This window comes from Perognathus longimembris, chromosome 27 (genome assembly GCF_023159225.1).
Source record: "Perognathus longimembris pacificus isolate PPM17 chromosome 27, ASM2315922v1, whole genome shotgun sequence".
Classification (NCBI taxonomy): Eukaryota; Metazoa; Chordata; class Mammalia; order Rodentia; family Heteromyidae; genus Perognathus; species Perognathus longimembris.
In genome coordinates, this window is record NC_063187.1 from 729,719 (window position 1) to 744,134 (window position 14,416).

At 46.6% G+C, this 14,416-nt stretch overlaps 1 protein-coding gene across 3 annotated transcripts in view; it reads left to right on the plus strand.

The window, feature by feature from the left end:
* The first annotated feature begins 10,801 nt into the window (after nt 1-10,801).
* Nucleotides 10,802-14,416, plus strand: part of Kras (KRAS proto-oncogene, GTPase) — a 40,861-nt gene continuing 37,246 nt past the window's right edge. For 2 of the 3 annotated variants that reach the window (XM_048335269.1, XM_048335267.1), the window contains exon 1: nt 10,827-10,954. The gene's annotated coding sequence lies outside the window, so the exon portion shown is untranslated. Of the gene's footprint in view, nt 10,955-14,416 lie in introns of all 3 variants that reach the window. The other variant, XM_048335268.1, reaches the window with a different exon arrangement.

A 14,416-nucleotide genomic window follows, 5' to 3' on the forward strand; every position in this document is an offset into this window, starting at 1 on the left:
TATATGTCAGGATAAGCTGAGAGATAAGGGAGCAAAGTTATTTAAAAGTACAATTAATACACAAGATACAGAATAATTCCACTGTTTGTTAAAATACTGTAGTTGGGCTGGGAATATGGCTTAGTGGTAGAGTGCTTGCCTAGCATGCATGAAGCCCTGGGTTCAATTCCTCAGCACCACATATACAGAGAAAGCCAAAAGTGGCGCTGTAACTCAAGTGGTAGAGTGCTAGCCTTGAGCAAAAAGAAGCTCAGGGACAGTGCTCAGGCCCTGAATTCAAGACCCATGACTGGCAAAAAACAAACAAACAAACAAAAACACCCAAATACTGTAGTCGTAAAATTCAATGCATATTCTACAAAATGAAGAAGAGTGAGGGAAGGAGTGGTAGGAGAGGGTGGGTGAGAATCATGAAAGGGGTGACATTGATCAAGATGTACTGTATTCATAAACTGCTCTGTTGAATGGCAAACCCTGTGTACAACTACTTAAAGATAACTTTTAAAAATCAGCACTAGGTCTGGGAATGTGGCTTAGTGGTAGAGTGCTTGCCTAGAGTGCATGAAGCCTTGGGTTCAATTCCTAAGTACCACATAAACAGAAAAAGTCAGAAGTGGCACTGTGGCTCAGGTAGTAGAGTGCTAGCCTTGAGCAAAAAGAAGCCAGGGACAGTGCTCAGGCCCTGAGTTCAGGCCATAGAACTGGCAAAAAAAAAAAAGAAGAAGAAGAAAAGAAAAGAAACAGGAGCAACATGAAAGTGTTCATTACTCTACTGTGTTTTTGGGTGATACAAAACAAAAACAAACAGTATGTATCCTCATCCAAAAACAAAACAAAAAAAATAAGTGATTCTATTCTGTCAATGATTTTACTGGCCTTATAGGGACAGTAGCCAGGCATTTCTCAACCACCTCAACAATCACACTTAGGAACAGTGGGGTTGTGTGTGTGTGTGTGTGTGTGTGTGTGTGTGTGTGTGTGTGTGCGCGCGCGCGCAGGTGGTATGTCCTGGGACTTGAACTCAGGGCCTGGGCACTGTTCCTGAGCTTTTTCACTGAAGGCTGATGCTTTACCAGTGTGTCACATCTCCACTTCTGGCTTTTTTCTGGTTCATTGGAGACAAGAGTCTCACAGGTGTTCCTGCTTAGGTTGGCTTTGAACCTGGATCCTCAGATTTCAACCTCCTGAATAGCTAGGATTGCCACGAGTCATCAGAACCCAGTTTGGGCATTGACTTTACACACACACACACACACACACACACACACACACACACACACACACAAGGGATATAACATTCTGAAACAAGGAGAAACTGGCAAGTGGACAATCTCCTTATCCTTACTGTTTTAGGGTAATTTTTTTCTAGAAATATATTTATTCTACCTGTTTTCTTTGTTGACCACATTCTAATTCAGTGACACCTGTCAAAGTGCATTTTAGAACAGCTTTACCTGTTTTTTGTTTTGTTTTGGTTTGGTTTTTTTTGGCCAGTCCTGGGGCTTGGACTCAGGGCCTGAGCACTGTCCCTGACTTCTTTTTGCTCAAGGCTAGCACTCTACCACTTGAGCCACAGCGCCACTTCTGGCCATTTTCTATATATGTGGTGCTGGGGAATTGAACCCAGGGCCTTATGTATACGGGGCAAGCACTCTTGCCACTAGGCCATATCCCCAGCCCCGATTACCTGTTTTTTTGTTTTTGTTTTTTTTAGTTAGCAAATTTGTTTGGTGGAAAATCCACAGTGAGCCAAACAGATGCAAATCCCATCTTATACAACTGAATTTCTAGTTAAAGAAGACATATTGTGAAACCTCTGGGGTGAATGATGGTGACAAGTCTGGTGAAAACAGAAATGCAGACAGACAGAAGAGTGTTCTGGAATAAAAGTCGCTTCTTTAAAAAACAACAAGGTAAGATGCTTTCTGGGCACTGGTGGCTCACACCTGTCATCCTGGCTAACTCGGGAGGCTGAGATCTGAGGATCACAGTTTGAGGCGAGCCTGTGCAGGAAAGCGCATGAGACTCTTATCTCCAATGAACCAGCAAAAAGCAGGAAGTGGAGCTGTGGCTCAAGTAGTAGAGCAACAGCCTTGAGCAGAAAAAGCTAAAGACACCACCAGGCTCTAAGTTCAAGCCCCAGTACCAGTTCAGGCACACAGATGCACACACACAACATGGTTAGGGAAGAACTTGAAAAGAAAGTAAGCAGCATTTCAGTGAGATGAATGCTGTAATGAGAGCATTTCCTATCTTTTTCTGGGGAGAAAGCCCTGCATTTAGGGAAAACTGTCATGCAAAGGCCCTGAGGTCGATGTTGCCTGGACAGTTCCAGGATTCAGAGGAGGCCATTATGTGAACAGAAGTTCCCACAGCCAAGAAAAGCTGGCATGTCCTGTGAAAGGTGAGTGGCTCCTGTTGGCCATTGGAGGGCTTTACCTGTGGTGGAGCTGGAACAGTCTAGAAGGTTCTGAACAGTGATAACATTTTATTGTGACACCTTGAGCCTCAGAGGCTGGGATCAGTAGGAGTTTAACACAATTTGGAGGATGATGTCCCTGCAGCCAGGTATTTTGTAGAGCTGGGATAAGACTCAGTGGTCAAATGGAGTATAGACATGGGGGGGGGGGTTCACAGTTTGGATTTTTTTTCCAGGAAAATAAACAAAAGTAAAAGGGAGGGGAAGAAGAAAGAAGGAAGAGAGGAAAGGAAGGAAAGGAAGAAGGAAGGAGGGAACAAGGGATGAAAGGGGATGGGAGGAAAAAGAAAAATAGAGAAAAAAGAAGAAAATGAGAGAAAGAGAAGAAAGGGGGCTGGGAGGGGAAAAAAGAGGGAGGGGGAAAGAAAGAGATAAGAAGAAAGAAAAAGAGTGGAAAGAAGAAAGTTGCAAGAAGAAAGGTAAGAAAAAATAGAGAAAGAAACAGAGACAAAAGAAAGAAGTTGGAAGGAAAGTAGGCAAGAAGGAGGTGAGAAAGGAAGAGAATGTCAGACAGAAAGGGAACAGGGCATGAGTGGATCCCGCCTGTAATCCTAGCTATCCAGGTGACTGAGACCTGAAGATCACAGTTCAAAGTCAGTCTTGGCAGGAAAGTCCATGAGGCTCCTATCTCCAATGAACCACCAGAAAACCAGTAGTGGAGCTGTGGCTCAAAGTGGTAGAGTGCTAATCTTGAGCTGAAGAGCTCAGGGACAGTGCCCAGGCCCTGAGTTCAAGTCCCAAGTCCAACAGAAAAAAAAAACAGCTGAAAGTGCTCGTGTATATATTTGGGAGGATGGGGAGAGAGGGCATAGAATTCAAGGGAAAAAAATATGAAAAAGGTACAGCAGTGGACATAGATGAAAGTGAACTCTCCAACTCATGGGTGGAGAGGGAAGGAGGGGGGTACACTGTAAGAAAGGAAATGAACTTTTTACCTGATTTATGTCATTGTCATCTGTCCCTCTGCACATCACATTTAAAATAGCAGCAAAGTAATTTTTTTTTAAAAAAGTAATCTAGACACTGCAAACCTAATGTAAAAAAGCTGGAAATGGATCTGTGACACATACACACACAGAGATATATAGGAAGAGCTGGGCTCTGTGGGCCTTCTCTATAATCTTAGCTGGACCAGCCAGGGCAAAATGTGAGATCCTATCTCAAACAGTAAGCTGGGCACTGTAGGTTATGCCTGATATCCCGGATATTTGGAAGGGATAAACAGGAGGATGGAGGTCCAGAGGCCAGGCATGGTGTCTATACAGAGCAGAGCAGATGATATGAAAATACAGTTTCTTTTATTAAGTAAGACCTTAAAGTGATTTGAAAATACAATAAACAATAAAACAATGCCACCTTCACAACACTGGAATAAACATTTCTCAGATGAAGACACAAACTACAGGTATACGGAAAAAAAAAAAGGCCAAGATGTACCAATCAAAACCACAATAACAAATCTCCTCCCACATGTAGAATAACTATCATGAAGATAAAAGGCTAGGTACAGTGGCTCACACCTATAATCCTAGCTACTCAAGAGACTGAGATGTGAGTGAGGACCTGGGTTCAAAGCTAGCCTGGGCAGGAAAATCTGTGAGACTCTTTTCTCCAATTAAGCACCAAAAAGCCAGAAGTCAAGCTGTGGCTCAAGAAGCAGAGCAATCACCTTGAGCAAAAGAAGTTCAGGGACAGTGCCCAGACTCTGAGTTCAAGTCCCAGGACTGGCACAAACAAAGATCAACAACAACAATACAAATTAGGTCATGAAATGGTTTGAAGGAGTCAGAGGTTGGGATTGGGATTGATTAGATAGAAACCACTGGAGAGCTTCACTGTGTTCGGTGACCCATTTTGCATTGGTAAAACAATCATCATTGTTTTCTGGGGCATTCTAGAGGAGCTAAAACAGAAGCAAAGACCCCCTTGGTAGCTGGCTGTCACCCTGGGCAAGGACGAAGGTTTATGTGTTTAAAATAGTGTAGGAAGTACGGCTCAGAGGAGGAGTTCTATACAAGGCAACTGGTATTTTGTCACTCCATTCTTTTTTTTTCTTCTCAATTTACCTTGTTTTAGAGGTTTGGGTCACCTTTACATATGTCAGGAAATAAATACATTTCCTTTCACACAGAGTCACCTGTTTCCTCATTCTCTCCCATTCCCCCCCTCTCATCTCCACCCACGGGATATATAATTCACTTTCATCAATGTCCAGTGCACCCCACTGCTGCCCCATTTTTTACCCTTTTTCCTCAAGTCTGTACCCTTCCCCCACCCTCCCACAAATGTCCACATGAATACACTGTATATAAGGTAAAGAATACAGAACCATCAGGAAAAGAGAAAAATGAAGGAAAAAGTCCTTTTGTTTCCATATCTTTGGAGTTTGTTTCAGTGTGTGTATTATTTCATATACATATGAAGAGGCACTTGGGAATTGTGCCTTTGTGGTTATCTTAAATCTACCCTCTTTTGGTCTCACTTTATGTGAGTAGAATTCCGTGTACGTTGTCATATCCCAATGCCTTTTAGATCTATGGGGAGAACGGGAGCTGCTTGTCACTTCCATCTTGGTTTGCCTCACTTCCCATGACTTTTTCTACTTCCATCCATTTCCTTGCAAATGACATTTTATTCTTTCTAATAGCTGTGTAAAATTCAATTGTATATAGGTACCACATTTTGGGGATCCCCCCATCTATTGTGGGGCATCTGGGTTACTTCCATATCTTGGCTATCGTGAATAGTGTGACAATGAACATGGGCATCTCACTCCATTCTGAAACCCAAAACTTTGCAGCCATTGGCGGATCTGTTCTCTTTCATAAGGCTCTTACTATTAAGCCCATGTGCCATTCTTGCTTCACTCTTATTCCTAACTATCCTCCACAAATGCTGTTACCTGAGGTCTCTTTTCTTTCCAATCTTTCCTGCACACAAATGCCAATCAAATTTTCCTCAAACTCTGCTTTCATCACATTTGCTTTGCTGATAAGCTCACTGTGTGCCTTCTTGTGAGCTTGTCTGAGATGGGTGGGTGAGGCTCACACACCTGAGATTCAGTTCTGGCCTCTTAGAATTTTGTTGGGGAGCCAGGTACCAGTGGCTCATGCTTATGATCCTGCTGATTGAGAGGCTGAAGGTAGGAAGATGAAAGTTCCAGGGCAGAAAAGTCCAGACATTCCATCTCAGTGGAAAGTAGCTGGGCGCGGTGGCATCTGCCCAGACAGGAAGTAAGATTGCATCCAAAAATAAGCACTGAAGACTACAGCCAGAGGTATGGATTAGTGGTCAAGTGCCTGCCCAGCAAACCTTAGCACTGTCAAAAAGAAAAACCAGTAACCCCTTGGTAATCCCTATAAAGGAGTTGGGATTTGAATGAAAGAGAATTTTGGTTAAGAGAGACCCTTAAAGCTCCCTAGGAAAAGGAGCAGAGACCAATGATATTCTTCCATTTTTTTTTTAGGAAGATACAGAAGAGCTTCCCTTGAAAGATGAACATTGCTTTGAGAAGTTTCAAAAGGGTCGATCTACCAGGCTGTGAGTGTTTTTAGATGTTGGGCACCAAAGACTGAAGTTGATTCAGCTGGGTGTAAGAAGTTATGAAGGATTTGCAAGCATGATCAAGTCTTAGTGAAGATTTAGCTGAGGTCAGTCATCATTTCTCCCTGTAATTTCTAGGATCTCGAACTCAGGGCCTGAGTGCTATCCTTGAGCTTTTCTTTTGCTCAAAGCTGGCACTCAATCTCTTGAGCAATAGCTCCACTTCAGGCTTATTGCTGTTTAACTGGAGTCTCATAAATTTTACTGCCCAGGCTGGCTTTGAACTGCAATCCTCAGACAGAGCTCATCCTCCCTAGTAGCTAGGATTACAGGCATGAGTCAGATACTCTGCACTTTTAAGACATATGCATAGTCTATGTATGGCCAATATGGAATAAAGACAATAGTGGTTGGTGTAACTGAAAGACATGAATAAAGAAATCTCATTCAGTTGAACACCAGTGTTTACACCTGTATTCTGGCTACTCTGGAAGCTCAGATCTGAGGATCATAGTTAAGTCCATGAGACTCTTAAATCCAAGTAACCAGCAAAAAGCCAGAAGTGGAACTGTGGATCAACTGGTAGAACACTAGCCTTGAATGGAAAAAAGCAAGTAAGAACCTGAGGTCCTGAATTCAAGCCTCAGAATTGGTACACGCGTGGGCATGTGCACACACGCACACACACACACACACACACACACACACTTATAGCATTCAATGTATATCGTATGAAACTAGAATGGGTTGGGTTGGGAGAGATGGGGAAAAAACAATGGAAGGGGTGCCATTGGTCAAGATGAACTGTAACCCATAAATTGAGATGTTGAATGGAAACTTCTTTGTAAAACTACTTAAAGGTAAAAATATAATGGGGGAGTGGGAATATGGCCTAGTGGTAGAGTGCTTGCCTAGCATGCATAAAGCACTGGGTTTGATTCCTCAGCACCACATATAGAGAAAAAGGCAGACTTGGCGCTGTGGCTCAAGTGGTAGAGCACTAGCTTTGAGCAAAAAGAAGCCCAAAATTGCTTAGGCCCTGAGTTCAGGCCCCAGGACTGGCAAAAAAAAAAAAAAAAATATATATATATATATATATATACACACACATATATGGGGAGTATATATATTTATACATGGGGAAAAAATCCCAGATATCTATATGAGAGGGCTTCTGAAGGTTATCATTAAAAACAATGTCTTCCCTAAAAAAGAAAAAAATAGTGACCACAAGCAATATATAAATAATTAGAAGTTATTAACAAAAAATCTGCCCACTACCAGACACTTGTCTAGATTCCATAAGAAATGATTTATTGGAAGGTGACCTAGGTCAGTTTAAAAGCTGATTTTACAAGATGACCCAAACAGACTGACAGGAGGATTAAAGTCCTCTAAATAAAGACCTAGGCTCAGTGGTCAGAGGGTATAGAGATGCCTTCACTCAGCAAGCCACCAAACTATGGAGTGTTTTATCTGGGTTACAGACTTAGTGTTAGCCCTAGAAATTTAGTAGTGAAGTAGACAAAAATCCATGCTCCTCAAGGGATACAGTTTGATATAAGAACAAGAGAGATCAGAACACAAATTAAGTTCATATACTTGCAGGTTAAGTGTTCTTTAGTTTTCAGTAAAGCAAGAAGAGGAGTAATTTGGAAACAGAGGGAAGTTGCTGTATTTAAAATGACCTTTTTTCCCCACCTGTACTGGGGCTTGAACTCAGAGCTTGAGCACTGTCCCTGAGCTTCTTTTGCTCAAGGCTAGCACTCTACCACTTGAGCCACAGTGCCACTTCCAGCTTTTTCTGTGTATGTGGTACTGAGGAAACAAACCCAGGGCTTCATGCATGCAAGACCAGCACTCTATTGCTAAGCCACATCCCCAGACCCTTAAAAAGACCTTTAAGGAAAACCTCATTAAAAAGAAAGAATACCTTAATCTGGGTGGCAGTGGCTCATGCTTGTAATCTTAGCTATTCAAGAGGATGAAATATGGCTGGGAATGTGGTTTAGCGGTAGAGTACTTGCCTAGCATGCATGAAGCCCTGGGTTCGATTCCTCAGTACCACATAAACAGAAAAAGCCAAAAGTGGCGCTGTAGCTCAAGTGGTAGAGTGCTAGTCTTGAGCAAAAAGAAGCCAGGGACAAGTGCTCAGGTCCTGAGTCCAACCCTAGGACTGGCAAGAAATATAAATAAATAAATAAAAAGAGATGAAATATAAGTATCACATCTAGAATCCATCTTGGGCACAGAAAGTCCATGAGACTCTTATCTCCAATGAACCTCTAGAAAACCAGAAGTGGCACTGGGGCTAAAAGTGATAGGGTACTATCCTTGAGCACAAAGGCTCAGGGACAGTGCCAAGCCCTGAGTTCAAGCCCCATGACCAACAAAAGAGAGGAAGAGGGAGAGGGAGCAGGAAAGGGGGAGGGGAAGGGGAAGGCAGAGAGAGAGAGAGAGAGAGAGAGAGAGAGAGAGAGAGAGAGAGAGAGAGAGAGAGAGAGAGAGAGAGAGAGAGAATGAACATTGAGAGCCAGGCAGCAGTGGCTCACACTGGTAATCCTAGTTAACTCAGCAAGCTGTGATCTGAGGATCAAGGTTCAAAGCCAGCCCAGGGAAGATAAGCCACGACTCTTATCTCTAATAACCAGGAAAAATAAAACAAACAAACACAGGCAAAAACCTGGATGTGGAGGTGTGGCTCAAATAGTTGAGCACTAGCCTTGTGCAGAAAAAGCCAAGTAAGAGTTTAAGACCCAGGACCAGCACAAAATCAAAATAAGACATAAAACATGCTTAAACAAAGATTTTCAAAGCAGGCGCCAGAGAGAGAAACAATGCTTAGTCTTTGCCCAAGCAGCCTGCCCTGGCATTCTTTTTCTTCCTATGTGTGGGGTGTGTGTATGTGTGCACACGTGTGCACATGCACATCTGTGCCTCTACTAAGGCTGAACTCAGGGCCTCAAGCTCAACTTTTTTGCTCAAGGTTGCTGTTCTACTACTATGGCCTTAGCGCCACTTCCAGCTTTTTGCTGTTAATTGCAGACAAGTACCTCAAGGACTTTATTTCCTTTGCTGATTTCCAATGGTGAACTTCAAGATCTCAGCCTTCTGAGTAGCTAGGATTACAGGCGTGAGCTAACACTGCAGGACTATAGCATTTTTTTTTTTTTGGCTTCTTCTGGGGCTTGAACTCAGGGCCTGGACACTGTCCCTAAGCTTCTTTTGCTTAAGGCTATCACTCTACCACTTGAGCCACAGAACCATTTCCAGCTTTTTCTAAGTAGTATACTGGAGATAAGAGTCTCCACAGAGTTTCTGGCCTGGGCTGGCTGCGAACCCCAGTCCTCAGCTCTCAGCCTCCTAAGTAACTAGGATTACAGGCATGAGCCACCAGCACCTGGCTAAAATTTTAACCTCTCTAAATTACTTCATCTAAAATCGCGTAAAAAAATTACTCTTAACTCCTCAGGCTGTTGTGGTAATTAAATGTTATGTGGGCAGCATTTGGCATGTAGTTGGCATCGAGTAGGCACACTCTTTTCTCTTCCTTGTCTGTCACCTGTCTCTTCTGCCTCCTACCTGGTGCCAGGAGAAAGGGTGGCAGAGAGAGGGCTCCATTGTGAGGGTGTGATAGATTTTGTACAGCTTTCCTTAGCTAACAGACGTATTAGCAGGATAAAATGACTGTTTGCTCTGTGTGTGTGTGTGTTTGTGTATGTGTGTGTGTGTGTGTGCCAGTCCTGAGGCTTGACAGGACCCAGACACTGTCCCTGAGTTTCTGTGCTGCTTCAAGGCTGGTGCTCTACTGCCTGAGCCACAGCTCCACTTCGGGCTTTTTCGGTGGATAACTGGAGATGAGGGTCTCACCAGGCTGGTTCCGAATTGCGGACCTCCGGCCTTAGCCTCCTGAGTTGCCTGGATTCAAGGGAACCCTCCAGGTGGTTTACCAGCGCCGCTTGCACTTACTGCGATTGGAGGACAGTGGGTGCACGTCCCCAAGGGGCTGGCGGCTAAGATGGGGTCCCTCAGCTGGGCCCCGGGCTAGATGCCCGGGCGCCCCGGACATCGCGTCGCACCCCCTGTCCCCCCCTTCAGTGACGGCGTGATCGCGGACCGGATGATAGTAAATAACCTGCACCAGCAGACGGGTCTCGCGGGGCTGAGGGGGTTCTGGAAGCTTCTCCGTGCTGACACACAGCAGGGTGGTAAGCATGGTGCAGAGCCACAGGCCCCGCCCCTTCTCATCCCAGCTCAGGCCCCGCCCCTCCTCCGCCGTTCCTTCCCGCCTGCGCCCAGGCCCCGCCCCTCTCTGCCGCTCCTCTTCCCTATTGCCACCCATGCCACGCCCCCTGTCCTCCTCTTCCGGCACCGCCTCCCTTCCCGCCCGTTGCCAGACCCCGCCCCGTCCTCTTCCCCCGCCAGCCGGTCCACCTCTAAGCCCAGGCTCCGCCCCTTCCCAATTCCCCGCCCGCCAGGCCCCGCCCTACTCTTCACCATTCCTCAGGCTCCGCCTACTGCCTTCTCCGCCCGTCCGGCTCCGCCCACTCCAAGGCCGCGCTCGCCGCCGTCCCCCCTCGCTCTACCCACTCCGCCCTCAGCCGCTCCCAGCCCCGCGCGCGTCTGAGGAGGAATCGAGCGCCGAGCGCATCGGTCGCCCTGCCCTCTGCGGCCGCCGGGCCTGCAGGGCTCATCGGTGCGCTCGGAGATCGGCTCTGCGAGGCGGCGGCCGGGGCAGCGGCAGCGGCGGCGGCGGTGGCGGCGGTAGTGGTAGCGGTGGCGGCGGCGGCGGCGGCGTCAGCGGCGGTGGCGGCGGCGGCGGCTCGACCGAGGAGTCCGGGCTCCCCCCGCGCCATTTCGGAAGCGGGAGCGAGCTTGGAGGCGCGGGCACTGCAGGCAAGCGGCCGGAGGCCCGAGGCCCGGCGGCTCCAGGTGCGGGCGGGAGGCCGGGCGCGGGCCGCCCTCGGGGCCCTGACGCGGGGGGCCGGGTCGCTCCCGGCGGGGTCGGCAGGACGCACTCGGGGGTCCCGGGCGGGGTCGCGGGGGCCTCGGGGCGGGGCAGGACGGGCCGAGGGAGGCCCGTCGCCGCTGGGGGCCGCTTCCTGGACCCGAACCTCCTTCCTCCGCCCGGCGCGGTGCGGCCGCCCCACACCCCGCACCCCACCCCGCCCTGTCGCCCGCCGTCCCCGGGCCTACTGCCCCCGGATGGGGGCTCGGCTGCGGACGGCCTCCCCGGTACCCCGAACTTCTCCCTCCGGACTCAGGCTGCGGGGACCGTGGTTTATCCCCGGGGGGGTGCTGGGTGGGGGCGGGGGCCGGAGAGGGCGGAGGCCGGCGCGGTCCCCGGGTCGGGGGTGCTCGGGGCCGGGCCGGGCCCTGGGAAGTGATCGGTGGATCCTCCCTCAACCTCCCTCATTGCAGGTTATTGTGTTGGGTGGGTGGAAAAGGGGGAGCAGAGGCGTCCGCCGCCCAGTTCCCGGCTGCTCCCCTCCCCCACCCCGGTCTGTGACATTGCGGTGGCCACAAAGGAGGCGGCCGCGGTGGAGGTGGTGGTGGTGTGCTGCTGGTGGTGGCAGAACAGGTGGCCCACACCCTACGCGTGGATTTGGTGGCCTACCATGCGAAGGAAAAAGTTAATCCCAAACTGGATGCTGGGGCTCACTCCTGTGATCTCAGCACCGGAGGGAGGATGAGACTTGAGGATTAGGGTTCGAATCCTACCTTCCCCCACCCTCCTCCCTAGGCAAGAAAGTTCTGGAGAGCCTTTTCTCCAATGAACCTGGAAAAAGCTGGCGGTGGAGGTGTGGCACAAGCGGGAGAGCACCAACCTTGAAGGGAAAAGCTCAGGCCTTGAGTTCAAACCCCAATACTAGCACAGGAGCGGAGGGGGGGCGGGGGGAGTTAATCCCAGAAAAAAATGTGCTTTGTTTCAAGTTCAAGCCCACCAGGCTGGAAAAACCAAGGAACAGAGAAGTTGGGCCTTTTCTTTGGTAGTTTTGAATGTAACAGAGCAGAAGCTAAAGTGTTACTTAGAGTTGAATTTGCCATTTTTCTTATTTTTACCACCACCCTTAACGGTTTGTCCCTTTTAAAATTTAGTTCATGCAAATATTGGACCAGCAAATAAATACATAGGCCTATGTAAGTTTTAAGTCACCTAAAGCCAAGAGTTAAAAAAAAAAAAACCCAAGGTGTTTTCTGTTATACAGTATATAAGAAGCTGTGTTTGTAACATACCCTGGAAAAATGATCTAACAAGAAATGAATAAAGGCGAAACTCTTGTTTGCAAGAGTCATGTCAGAATATAACCCTATTAATCTTATAACAGCCTTGCTGTCACTCTTCAGTGACTGGGGTTAAAAACAGGACAGACACATTTTGTGTCTGAGAGGTGACAGTCTGTGCTTGGATTCTCTGTGTACTGTGATGCTACCCACCCAACACTTGGTTTTAAGAGATGGTAGATCAAAATTTAGCTCTCATACAAATAAGAGGGAATGTTTTGTCTTCATATTAAGTTGGTGGCAATGAGTCCCAATTATACCCCCTAACTTTTATACCTTGGGGTGAAGAGACCCTTTGGGGCTCATAATATTCCCTGAATAAGCCTCTGGAGCTCAGTTCATTGCTGTGAATTTAAATATTGCTTGATTTAAAAAAACAACAACACCTGATTCAGGATTTGTTTTTCCTCCAGCAACAACCACACAGTATAGACAAATAAACCAAAATGTGTCTGTTATTATAATGCATCTACAATTAATATGTAATAGAAGAACCCTAAATTAGCATACTTTCCAGTCTTTGCTTTTCACTTAAAAATTAAGGAAGAACTTGAAATTTTTTGCTTGGAGACTTAACAACTACTTACCATAGTAGGAAAAAAAATTAAATTCTGTCAGTTTAGAACTAGGAATATCATGCCTATGATTTAGTAGCAGGAATAATTTTTTAAATGAAAAACAACTTGTCTGAAAGCAATTTTTTTTAAAAAAAGTAGTATTGACTCACATGTTAGCCAATCTGTCTCATGTCCCTACTCCTTAACACAGGACATCTGTAATCTCCTAGCTGCATCCTACGTATTCAGTCTCTAGTGCACACATAGTCTTTGAACATTCTGTCAGGTGCTTGTGAGACTGTGGTAGAGAATAAGCTCAAGAAATCTCAGTGTTACTATGATAGTAATTTGGGTCCCCCCCCCCCTTCCCCATCCAGAAGTCTACAGAACACAGTGGGCTTCTGAACTGCCATTGTAGGCTCTACATTGTTTTGGAGATAGCACAGGGGCACTTCTTGGGTTGCTTTTTCTTGTTTATCCCATTGGCCCTGGCCTTTCTTTCTTTTTTTCTTTTTGCCACTCCTTGGCTCTGTCCCTGCTTCTTTTGCTCAAGGCTAGTGCTCTGTCACTTGAGCCATAGCTCCACTTGCAGTTTTCCCTGAGCTGGCTTCAAACTCTAATCCTCCAATCTCATACTCCTGAATAGCTAGGATTAAAGGCATGAGCCACTGGCGCCTGGCTGCTATGGCCTTTTTTTTTTTTTTTTTTTTGGCCAGTTCTGGGGCTTGAACTCAGGGCCTGGGCACTGTCCTTGAGCTTTCTTTGCTCAAAGCTAACACTCTAACACTTGAGCCACAGCACCACTTCTGGCTTTTTCTGTACATGGTACTGAGGAATGGAACCTAGGGCTTCGTGGATGCTAGGCAAGTACTCTACCATTAAACCACATTCCCAGCCCCTGCTGTGGCCTCCTTTTGGAATAAAATGTAGGGGAAGATAGGCTTGTGGTAGCTCTCAGCACTGCTAAGACAAGCAGCCAGCATGAAGGTGGGCCAGAACAGAGCAGGAGCTGGGCTGTACACCTGTGATGACCACAGTGCTCTTTTGGAGGAAGGTGGAGGGGTCTGGAATAGGGATGAGCTTAGTATGTTGGTAAAACAAGTGACTTACAATTTTTTCTGGTGTCTGTTTGAATAACTCTTCAGTCTGTAGGAAGCTCGATGGATCTAGTATTTACAATGCGCACACATTCACTGATCTGGAACTATTTTATCACTGTGGCATCTCCCTGCATTTCACCCCTTACTTGCACTGCTACGATCTACAGGAAGGGAGACAAATTGGACATACTCATTTCAAAAAGTTTATGGTAGCTGACCAAACCGTATCAGCTGTTTTTCCAGTCCTGGGATTGGTCATTGTGCAAATTGTCGATATTTACTGCATTTGAGAGACTAGCACGCTGGAGGCACGGTCAGAGTCACATGGATCATTGAGAAAGACCCACTTGTGTCCTTAGAATTTTTTCCCCCTCACTGAAGGTTATATTTTTAAGGTTGCGTTAACTTTGATTTATTCCATTTTTACAGTTGTATGGACAGCTATGACACTG